This window comes from Idiotropiscis lumnitzeri, unplaced genomic scaffold, assembly GCF_059441095.1.
Source record: "Idiotropiscis lumnitzeri isolate Australia: NSW breed Sydney's pygmy pipehorse unplaced genomic scaffold, RoL_Ilum_1.0 HiC_scaffold_92, whole genome shotgun sequence".
Taxonomy (NCBI): Eukaryota; Metazoa; Chordata; class Actinopteri; order Syngnathiformes; family Syngnathidae; genus Idiotropiscis; species Idiotropiscis lumnitzeri.
Window position 1 is genome coordinate 125,395 of NW_028283630.1, and position 11,960 is coordinate 137,354.

Sequence of the window (11,960 nt, forward strand, 5' to 3'; positions counted from 1 at the left end):
CAAGGCTGATTCTCAGTCAGAGGTTGCATCAGACCCTTATGTACACTATGACGTAAAAAAGACAGGAAACGTACTTATACGTCTTTGGTAGAGGGCGCCATTGCATTAAAAGACGTCTTTGTACGTCTAAGGGAGTAAATGAGTTGAACAAAGTACAGGGTCCTTCACCTGACTACAGATGATCTTCTGGGGACTTTATTTGGTTTTAATCACTTTTGGGGTCTGTATCTATGCACACTCCCTGGTTTTGCTACCTTCCCGGGTACCACATACACACTGCTTAGTTTCTCTGCCTTCGTGGGTACCACATACATATTGCTTGGTTTCTCTGCCTTCCTGGGTACGACATACACACTGCCTGGTTTTGCTACCTTCCTGGGTACCAGTCACACAAACGTCAGACGACTCAGCACATACCGACTGTCTCAGCACTACACACTTTCACTCCAAGGCAGTGCTGTGAACCAACTTACTGACAAGAGGTAGTATTTAGAATTTTAAAAAGTGCTTGAAAGGTTTTGTTCATGTAAAACCAACAGATTATGACATTATTATTATTATTTAAATCAGTATTAAACAGCATCAGCATAGGTTAAAGATATTATACAGACTATATACGATAAAAAAATACTAAACCACCCTTGCTTTTCCGTCATTTCTTGTATAAGTTAACACACAGATGTATAACATTTGTTTATACAAATATAACGATTAAAAAGTAGCTGATTAGAGTTTTAATTTTGTATTCATTAATCTGTAATAAAAATGGACATATTTTGGTTAATAAAATTAACAAGAAATAAAAGTAAAGGGTGTTCTAATACTTTTTTCAAGATTGTCCTAACATACATTTAATGTTTACAGTATATGTCTTCGGAAGAAGCGCAGCATTAGATTTTTTTTTTTGTTCTCTCTCTTTGACTTCTGAATTTGAATTTCTGTCACAGATGTGCTTGAATTCTATTTTGGATGATTTGTGTTAAACTGCACAAATATTTGAAGAGCCATAGAATTCAAGAATCACACCAGTGCTGCTACTCCTCCGAACGGGTGAACGCCCTTGATTAACAACCTGCGTTGAGGTGGCTTTTGAGATTCGTGGTGTGGGAGAAAAATCTCTGAAGGCATTCTTAGACTTCAAGAGAGGGTCCACAATTTTCAAAGATTCACTTCCGTCTGAATCAGAGGCCTCACTTGTATCCGGAATATATTCATCTCCACTGTCATCTGAGTTGGAGTAATAATGCTTATCCATTCCAAAGTCAGCCTGTTTTTTTAATCTAAAAAACAACAACAACGAAATATAAAGGATAGAAGGCAGGAGACCAATAAAATATATGCAATTTGCTTGTAAGATTCCCTGAAATCTATATGGGTTGTTTACCTGTATACTTTTGGTCCTCCTGAGCCTTGGGATAGTAATATGGTCTGGGTCTGAGGCGCAAAGTTCAGGGGCAGGATTTGACAATGATTCGTCAGAATCTGTGTCGTTATTCCAAGGAAGATTCAGCCCATATTTTTTGTCCAAGGGAGGAGACTGGGTTGCATCAGAGTCCAAGAGAAAATTGAGAACCCATTAAATACTTAATCCCCAGAGGAATCTGCACAGAAAAAGGTCTTAATTCTATTTGAAAAAAAAAAAAAAAACTAAAATATTGATGAATGATATGACAAAATAATGTAATAACAAAATTAATTGACCGTAACAAAAAGCTCCCGGGAGGAAAACTACATTAAATGTTTTTTTAACAGGGCAGTGAAAATATTGGAAAATAAAAACGATAATAAATAAAATAATATAAAAAAAGAATTCAATGTGTATCGATGGACCCATATGAAATACTTATATCGCTATGTACTTATCAGCCATATCGCCCAGCCCAATATGTAACTGCAACTTCAAAACCTCGGGCCATAACAGGATTGTAACATGGGATGCATATCTTCATTCCTAAATTTGTAGATCCCGAGGAGGCTGCTCAATGGTCCTGGTAATCTAAACCTCAACCAATTCGGTCACAGCCAATGTTCTCCATCCTTGTTAAGAAGTTTTGAAATGATTTAATAGATATACTATTGCAAACTATACCAGAATTTTAGACATTTTAAACTTTTGATCACAATTTTACCTATTTTCTAAAAATCTGAAGAATCCACATGCCAAATCACCTGCTGTAGACACATAGGTTCTGTTCTGACAGATAATTCAGTTACAGGTTGTGTACTTAAAGCCAATAAGAGGGCAATGCAGCAGTCGACAACCTGACGAAAGCTTAAGTCTCCCAATGAGAGAACTGTACTGGCTGGTAGGTTCTTAGATTGTAACATAGTAAAGACATATACTAGGCATAACTGTATATCATATGATGATGAGGGAAAATATTATTAGCTACGATTTATGTCCAGATATATTAGAAAACTTGTCCAACCAGCACAGGTCTATCTAACTGTAATTTTAACATCTCAAGACACGACAGGATGACCACATGATACGCATACCTCCTTTTCAGAGTCTGTCAAAACTTGAGAAGGCTGCTTCGATGTTCTGGTGGCATCAACCTCAGCCGATTCAGTCATTGTCGGTTGTCCTCCATCCTAATGAACAAGTTGAATATTAATTTAATGAATTAAAAAAAGAAAATGGATCAGAATTTTACACATTTTAGGCTTTGGCCACCCAAAACAAAAACTAACAAGTTCACGAATGAAACAAAACCAATTACTTTAGCGCATGACAATTAATCTTCAGTAGAGATATGTTGTGACTGATATTTCAGTCACAGGTTGTCTTTTGAACGCCACCAGGGGCGCAATGGAGCACAGGACAGCCAAAAGTCTTCTTGTCGGACACCTGTAGTGGCTGGTAGGTTCTAAGATTATAACATAGTAAAGGCACATACAACTCCTAACTGTATTTCATATGATAATGAAGGAAAAGATGATTAGCTATGATTTATGTCAACAATAAAAATGGCTCTACGGGGTCCCCACAAACACAAACCTGACAGTTGGGTGTCAGATGGCCAACATACCTGACACGCAATTCAACTCAACTGGACCCCACAACACAAGAAAAAGCTGAGTGAGCCTCAAACCAGACATACACATTCACTGACAAATATCCTGTGACACCAGATATATTAGAAGTCTTGTCTAATCAGCACACGTCTATCTAACTGCAATTTTAACATCTCGAGACACGACAGGATGAGTACACGATACGCATACCTCCATTTCTGAGTCTGTAAAGCCTGGAGGAGGCTGCTTCGATGTTTTAGTAGCATCATAAATTTATTGAATTAATTATATTTGAGGTTGGATTAGATTTTTACACATTTTAAGCCTTAGCCACCCAAAACAAAACATAAGCTCATGAATGAAATAAAACTAATTAATTTCGCCCATGCCAATTAATCTTCTGTAGACGCGTGTTGTGACCAGTGTTGTTTTTGGCAGGCATTTTAGATTTTGTCCAAGTCATTTGGACAAAGTGCTGATTTGTTTACATCACATTTAGTCATCCCAATTCGTTATAGTTTTAGTCCAGTTTTAGTCAACGAAAACTAAAAAAAGGGTTTTAGTCCAGTTTTAATCGACGGAAACGCAAAAAAAGTTTTACCCTAGTTTTCGTCAATTTATTCACAAAGGTTTTAGTCCAAGCGGCACGGTGGCCCAACTGGTTAGCAGGATGGCCTCACAATATTGAGGTCGTAGGTACGATTCTGGCTCCGGCCTTCCTGCATGGGTTTCCTCTGGGTAATTCGGTTTCCTCCCATATTCTTAAAACATGCATGGCAAGTTGCTTGGACACTCTAATTGCCCCTAGGCATGAGTGTGAGCGTGGATGGTTGTTCGTCTATGTATGCCCTGCGATTGGCTGGACACCAATTCAAGGGTGTACCTCGCCTACTGCCGAAGACAGCTGGGATCGGCTCCAACACCCCCCGCGACCCTAGTGAGGAGAAGCGGTACAGATAACGGATGGATGGATGGATGGGTTTAAGTCCATTTGAGTTAAAACAAGGCATTCAAGGTTTCCACCCAATAACAAAGACTTTTGGATGGACTACAAAGGATTCTTCATTACAAACAGAAAAAAGTGGCAACAGTGGAATCAATGCTCACTGCTCCAAAATAAGCAGAGAAGCAAAACATTTTGTTGGGCAACTGTTGTGGCTTTATTTCACTAAAAGCAACATAAAATAATTTATGAACCACATGCTAACAATTTTGTCTCGTCAACGAAAAAAATTCATGTACATCACGTCATGTTTTCGTCATAAAAGAACCTCGTTTAGCTTGTCATCGTCATTAAAAAAGGGGCGTTAACGAAGTATTTTCGTCATAGTCATCAGTGACGAAAACAACACTGGTTGTGACTGATATTTCAGTCCCAGGTTGTCTCCTGAACACCACCAATTGGGCAAGGGGGCGCAGGAAAGCCTGGGGTCTTCTATTTTTACAGTATAGAAAGGCTAAATATCAAATTGAAACAGTGTTTTATATCATGAATATACAGGGTTGGTGCTGGTTCTGGTAGGGAAACCACAACATAAAGATGTCCTTAATTAGTCCCACAATGGGGATATTTGCAATATGGCATATGATGGCCTAACAGGGCCACCGCCCAGAAAAGAGTAACGCAGAACTTTGTAATACTGTCACTCCCTGACCAGTTCGTTGTTCCTGAAGAGCCAAACTTTGACTCAGACCCACAAATTTGAATTACAGATAGTGGACAATGGAGAACTCCCCCAGTCAGTCAGCATGTTCAACTTCCATAGAAACCTCAACATACATTTATTAGATTGCCAAACTAATTGGAAACTACATCACCAGAACACCACAAGTGGGCTCTGTTATTGTACTTAAAGATGCATCTTACAAACCTGTGTTCTCCAAGGCCAGCTGGTCCATAGTCTTAAGTTATTTCTTCGCCAACATCAATGTCTCGGAGCGCAAACAGACAGAGGTGTGGTCTGTCCTCTGTTGTCTTCTTCTTCATTTTACAGTTGGGGTGCATGTGGTCATCATTAACCAGTCTTCCCAGACTGCCATCTTCTTGAGCGGCATCAACACTTAAAATAGATTTAAAAAAAAAAAAAACAATTATTCAATCAATGTCAGAAATTAATCTTTGAGACAATCTTGTGTACACAAAACATAAAAATAGGAAATCCACAATTTTTAAATCTTCTAAATCAAATCATACAAGAAATTTCTATTGGAATCAGACCCTATTAACAGCTTGTCTTTGAGACTTCATGGTCTATATTTTCATTTGTACAGATTCAACGCATGAATAAAAGTAATTACCGTATTTTCGCAGTCATAAGCAAACAAAGCGCCCTGTCAGTCGATGCGTCCATTAAATGGACAAAGTACCACTCACGTCCATCAGCCCTTGTCATCAACGAGCTGTTGGAAGTGCATGTTAGCACACCCTGCTGGGCAAAGAGTGAGTTGTCCATGCTTACAATCGACCGTGACAAATACACCATCTGACTATAATGTTTGGGTGATGGTGTTGGAAAAAGCTGGACAAAGGGCAGCTGTCCACAATGTTTTAGTCTGTCTTATCATTTATGTTATTGCAAGCAAGAAACGTCCCAGGTTTAGACAACAGACAAAAAGTCCAAAGCATAACAGCACATCTCTTTAAACAGCCATGCAAATCTCTCTAAACAGCTATGGGATTGTGGGTCTCTGCTCCCAGAATGCATTGCTTGAATTAGCTAAGGCTGAGTGGCTTTTGTATTATTTTCATTTTTTTGGGTATATTGATGGCATGAGAGATACATGTTTGTGTTAATCTTATTTCTATGTTTCATTGTTTGCTTGTATGATGAGTTTTTTATTTTTTTTTGAAACCGTGACTCTAAGGAGTGTGGTGAGCAGCCAAGTCCCTCCCCTGACGTTGCTTTGTAGGCTATTGCCAATGCACCTAATATTGGCCTGAGCCATTGTCAGCTATTGTCAATAGAGACTTGGCGTCTGCTGCAACAATGGGGTGATTGCTCATGTTATTGGGGCATAGTAGGCTGCTATCGGCTGTGTCAGTGTGGGCAGCTCTGCCAAGTTCATGCTATGCTAACAGCAGCTGTGCTATCGTCTTGTCAGGCGGTGCGTCCAGTATATGTTACAAAGACAGAAATAGCGGCCTCAACAGGTGTTGCGCCCTTTGACACGGCGCGTCTTTTGGGTGCGAAAATACGGTATACATTTTTGCTTAGAGAATGATTTTTCCCCAAACACTTATGGGATGAGTATGTGTTTATTTTTTTAAATAAAAACAAAAATAAGATAACATCTCAATCTTTGCCTCACCTCCAAGTTTTTTCTTGCCGGCGGAAGTCAAACAAAAAGACAGTGCCTCTTCCATCCATCTTCCTGCGTTGAGATTTATCAGAATCTATCAATTTTCCTCTGTACTCCATAATAAAGAATAAAGTCGTCTTTCCTGAAAGGGGCCTTGGTAAATACTCCTCGACCTAGTTAACAGGGAAATCAAGATAGCTTCGTCATATTTTTAAGCACACAAATAAGGAGTCATCATATTCATTTGGGCCACTATACTAATGTAGGGTGGTTTGAAACATTGCTTCTTGTGAGGGATAGAGCAGAGCCCTTCTTTATGATTTTAAAGGAACAGACCAGCCAAAATTCATTTTCCAGCATTGCATTAGCCAGTATGTATTAGGACTGAAAGTACAAATGTCAATGGCACCTGGTTACGTAAAAAAAAAACTTTAAGATTATTTAGTTTCATAACAATGACATACACTGTATACACAGTCATATTGGATCGCGTCACGTGATCTCTGTGACGTATAACGTGCTTTACACTAGACTATCAATATCGGACTTGTTCACTGGTCTATTGTGGTATAAAAATGCCGGAGGGCGTCATCAAGTACAGCCTTAATTTAGACAGAACTCCTACCATCAGGTTTCACGCTCACTGAAATAACTTGAAACTGACAAAAGAAAAGGTCAAGACACTCTTAATGTAAAATAACCACTTAAAAAACGATGTCAGCTTGGTTATCAGAAAACAATAATATATCTTAGCAAAAGCGTTAACATCATACCTTTAAATGAGTTTATATACTTCGCTTCTAACTCTGCAGTCTTGTCCAGACCCTTGACTGCATGTTCAATAGTATCCTGCTTTGGGGACTTCCTGCATCTCAGGGAAGGCATTGTTTATTCTATAAAGAAAAAAGACAGTTTTGTGTTGAGAATTATTAATACTATAGGCTAAATGGAGTTTTAACAATATCAGTGTAAGAAAAATAAATTATAAATTAAAAAAATATCAATCCCTCCATCCCAATTAATGATTTCAACCATAATAGTTTATATTGAAGTTTAAACAACAGACAGACAGATTTATGCAGTGTGACTACAAAAATCTTACCAAAATTGCATTCACAGTAACCTTTGCTTTAAGAATCATGTAATTAACCAGTGAACATCGTGTCTTACACAAAAATTAATGACAGAAATTATCATGGTACTTGCATTCTGTTGTTCTATAACAAAAGTGCAAGCTGTTAGCTCCGCAAAGCTAACGCAACAAGCTAGCGTCCCTCGTGCTCACATTCAATGCAAACCTGACCACCGGATGAAAATACGCGTCGGTTTAGTTCTTTAAATGAGTAAAAGCACCATGACGTTTTATAATTATTCAATGCTTAACTGGAGCTCGTCAATTATGTCGATGTAGGAGCACATGTTTGCTAGGCCAGTGTTGTAGGCCCACATCCATGGTGCTACTTTGTATAGTGTTTTCCACACAACTATCTCTAACCATGAACAAATGCACTCGAGGCATGTTTTGAATAAAAACAAACGAAAAACACTTACCTCTCCGTTTCAACAGCAGTTCGAACTTCGAAGTGGTGATATTCTCCAGCGTTAAGCACCTGCTCGAACTGCGAATAGGTCAAATTCAACAGCTTCTTTTTTCTGTCTTAATAAGGACGCGATGAGAGGAGGAGCGCTTGCCTTTTCGTCAGCACGCCCCGCGCGGGTGGTGCTGCTTTATCACTCTCTATCTGTGCCCGCCCGCCGGCATGTCGATAGAAAAATAATATTCCTTCAAACATTACTTTCATCTTCTTAACGTTTTGTAGTGAATTTAACAGGTTCACCACTTTTTTCAAATACACCAATGGAAAACAGGTCTTAATTGAGGAAACATACAAAGAGCGTCTCACAAACACCTTATGATGAGCAATGTAATTTGATCACGTTTTTTGTCACTGCCTGGATGTCGGTTCACTGGCCTGGTGGCAGTGGCTTGTAGACACTGTCACTGAGTGGGAACGGATCTCAAGGTGGGTCAAACTAACCCAAGCAGTGGATCGGTCCGTTTTTTAAATTTATTAATTTTTTTATTTTATGTATTTATTTATTATTTAATACAAGGGCTTCGGCTCACTACCAGTGGGCGGGACCAAAGAATTTGGGTTTCCTTTGAGCTAGGAGGCAGTCAAAGGCAGTCCAATCCCCGGCAACATAAAGCGCCTAGCTCTGGGGACATGGAATGTCATTTCTCTGGTAGGGAATGAACCCGAGCTGGTGTGTGACTAGACCAGTGGTTCTCAATTATTTCCTGTCATGCCCCCCCTACCAAGAAGAAAACAATTCGCACCCCCCCCACCACAATTTTTTTTTACATTTCGTACTAATGTACATGTTCTTTGCATATTAATGTTAGATTGTCAATAAAATATCTTACCTTAACAAAGCTAAATTGATAAAAAAAAATATCATTTTGAGAACGACTATTGTGAGGATCTCGAAACTCAGTACTCTGTGGTGCTAATATTGATGAGATGATAAATATGTTGAAGCCACAGAACAAAAAGATTAGATATTGTTTGGAAATTAATGACGTACATAACAAAGGAATATCAGCCTTGATTGGAGTACATTACTGCATTTAAATTTTTAATAAAAATGAAACAATTATTGATGTTATGACCACTATGAAGAATTTAAAAAAACAATATATAGGGATAATTATAGTTTTCATTTTGTTATGTTTAGTCTGTTCATGTTGCATTATTTTTATGACAAAGATGATGGTTAATCGTAGGTTTGTTGCCCAAATGTACCGTTACAACCTGATTAATGTTGAGAATGACGAACTCAAACTGGACACTAAAACGTAAAAACACATGGACTTCTTGCCCCTGTCCACACACGTGCACACACACACACACCATACACGAAGATCCGGGAGGTAAGGACGGCTGTCCTCTCCTACAACGAGGCAAGGGCCTCCACCAAGTCACCCCAGGGACAAGTTTTATTCCCTGATGGTCATCAAATTATGAGGATCTCATTCTACGCCGGAAGGGAGGAGGGGAATTTTTCCCTAATGTGAGGTTTTCGCTCCTCCACTGATGATCACACTGTTGTATGATTTCATTATGATGATCTGTCTTAAAGCCGTAAGGACATGATTTTTAAATCCACAACAGGGGGGAAATGTAAGATGGGCTGAGGATAGGTAATCAGTTTGTGTATTCATAATCATGTTTTTATACACTCATTAATGTTTAACACACACAGAGACACTTACTTGTTATTTTAACACACACACACACAGACACCGTATCCTGAAGATGTGTTTAGTTAAACTGACCTTGGGTTATGATTTTCTGCCTGCTGGAGTCCCTGGTGATTAGTTATTGATGCTTTAGTTAAACTGACCTTTATACCGTGAGTTATTGATGTTTTCTGTCTCTTGGTGATTAGTTGTTGATGCTTTTCTGTCTTCTGGTGATTAGTTATTGATGAGTTAGTTTCAATAAAAAGGCAGAACGGAGGGTGAGAGTCAGAGGGTGTGCGGGATTGAACTGGCAAGACGGCTGTTTCGCCTCCTGGCTCCCTCTCCCATTCTGAATGGCACAAAACGAAAACTTTAGTAAGTTATTTCAGTCTAAAAAAAGGCGTCAGGGCATTTTTAAACCGGACAGTAAGTCGTCACTGTCTTGGTTCCTTTTTGTGCCTTGACCCATCCCGGAATTATTGAAAGGATGCAGTCCTATTTACAGGCCCCAGTGACACCCCAGGTTTCTGTTGTTTGTACGAGGGCGCTTAATAGGTACTGCTATTCACAATCGTCTTAGGCTGTTTCTTTGCAGAAGTTTATGGACAATGTGTAGTGCTGTAGGATGCAGTCTAGAGCATTCTTGACATTGAAGCTTTTGTTTCCAGCAACTGCTAATGCGACCGTGCATCAAACATGCAAAACACAGACCCTTGCTCCTCAAGAAGTCAATCTTATCCTTGTGATGCTTTCTCCTAAATTCCTTACAAATTGTGAGACTGTTGCTCTCCATTACAATTAGCACATGGTTTGGCAATAGCATCCACTGAAACAGGTTCTGCCTTTGGCGTGGTGGTTTTGTTGTTTTCCATCTTGGCGGGCACAATGACTGTTGTGAAGACTTTCTTTGATTTTGGTGTTTCTGTGTGTTGTGATTTTGTTTTCTGTTTTATAGAATCTTTCGTGCTTGTCAACAAAGTCAACAAAATCCTTAAACTTCACTCTTCTATTTGTTCTTTCTTGGAGATTGCAGGCAAATTTTCTCCAAGATTCTATAAGTCTGTATGGAAGTTTGTTTGCCAATGCCTTTATATTAGCCATGTTGTCCAAGTCCTCCATGTAATTAACATCTGCCATTATGTTCAAACAGCCCATAAGGAATAATGTGAAAGACTGAAGTGCAACACCATCTTCAGACTTGATTGTTGGCCAATCCATGGCTTCCTTTAAATATGCTTCTGCTATCATGAAGTCATCACCATAAAACTCCTTCAAGATTTGTTTTGCTTTGGTATATCCTGTCAGAGGTTCCATATGGATGCAGCTCTTCACCAACTCATGTGGTTGTTCACTAGTATACTGCAGCTAAAATTGAAGATGATCACGGTTATCACTTGTACGGCCTTCAATCCCATGTTCAATGGCACCTATACAGGTTTTATAATGCAGAGGGTCGCCTTTAAACGTAGGAATGGAAAGTTCGGTAAGTAGCGATGCTTTTTGACTCTTTGCTAAGTATTCTGCGACACTGGCTTGCTGTGAGATTGCTTGGCAAAGGCCATCAAGCACATGTCCCTGTTGTTCTCTACTTTCTGTCTGATGTGGAAATCTAGCCATTGGAATAGTCGAAGTGGGAGCATTTCAGGTCAACACTGCTTGTTGCTCTGATAGGCTGTGATGGTAATTGAATGTTTTTCCTTGTTTAAATTGTAACACACTCATCAGGAATGTGGATACCATCCTCCTGGGTATTTTCATATCTTCTCAAGACATCCAATTTAGCATCAGACTCAGGGAGTGCCGTTTGCATTGCATGCATTTGCTTCTTTGCCTTAATTGCAGCTTCTTCTTGCTCAAGTGCCAACCTTTGTTGTAAATCAGCAGCCTTTGCCTTTAAACATGCTCGTTCCATTTGAGCCTTTAATTTAATTGAAGACGTTGACAGAAGTGAGCTTCTGTCTGTTAGATTCTTTACTTCTACTTCTATGGGTGTAGTTAGTTGATGCAGATCTACTATCATCAGGTGATATTTGTTTATTGCATCCTTCCTCTGCACGTTTCAAAACGTCCTTCTTCCATTGCTCACATTTCCATTAATTACATTTTTTGGATCAAACCAGTTATTTTGGTCATCGGCAAAATCCTCTTCAGTCTTTAAATTTTGCACACCGGAATTGAGGTCCACAAATTCTTGCTCCATGCCGCTAAAGCAAACACGAAGCTCAGTTTTTTACAGCGTCAACATTTGCATCATCCTCCATCAATTGTTCAATTTGACGTTGCATGGAGGTCAATTGAGCAAATTTGCACCTGCGTGCCTGCATCCGTTTAGGCTTGTGATCTTCTACAGCTTTTCTCCGTCATTTTTAATGTCCGCTTTCCACTGTCTTGTTCC

At 39.2% G+C, this 11,960-nt stretch overlaps 1 long non-coding RNA gene across 1 annotated transcript; it reads right to left on the bottom strand.

Moving 5' to 3' along the window:
• Nucleotides 1-6,347: 6,347 nt before the first annotated feature.
• On the bottom strand, nucleotides 6,348-8,017 carry LOC148315575 (uncharacterized). Its single transcript, XR_015840793.1, has 3 exons — nucleotides 7,870-8,017; nucleotides 7,092-7,211; nucleotides 6,348-6,491 (listed from the first exon to the last, which is right to left on the bottom strand). It is a non-coding gene; the product is annotated as an uncharacterized LOC148315575 (long non-coding RNA).
• Between the last annotated feature and the right edge of the window lie 3,943 nt (nucleotides 8,018-11,960).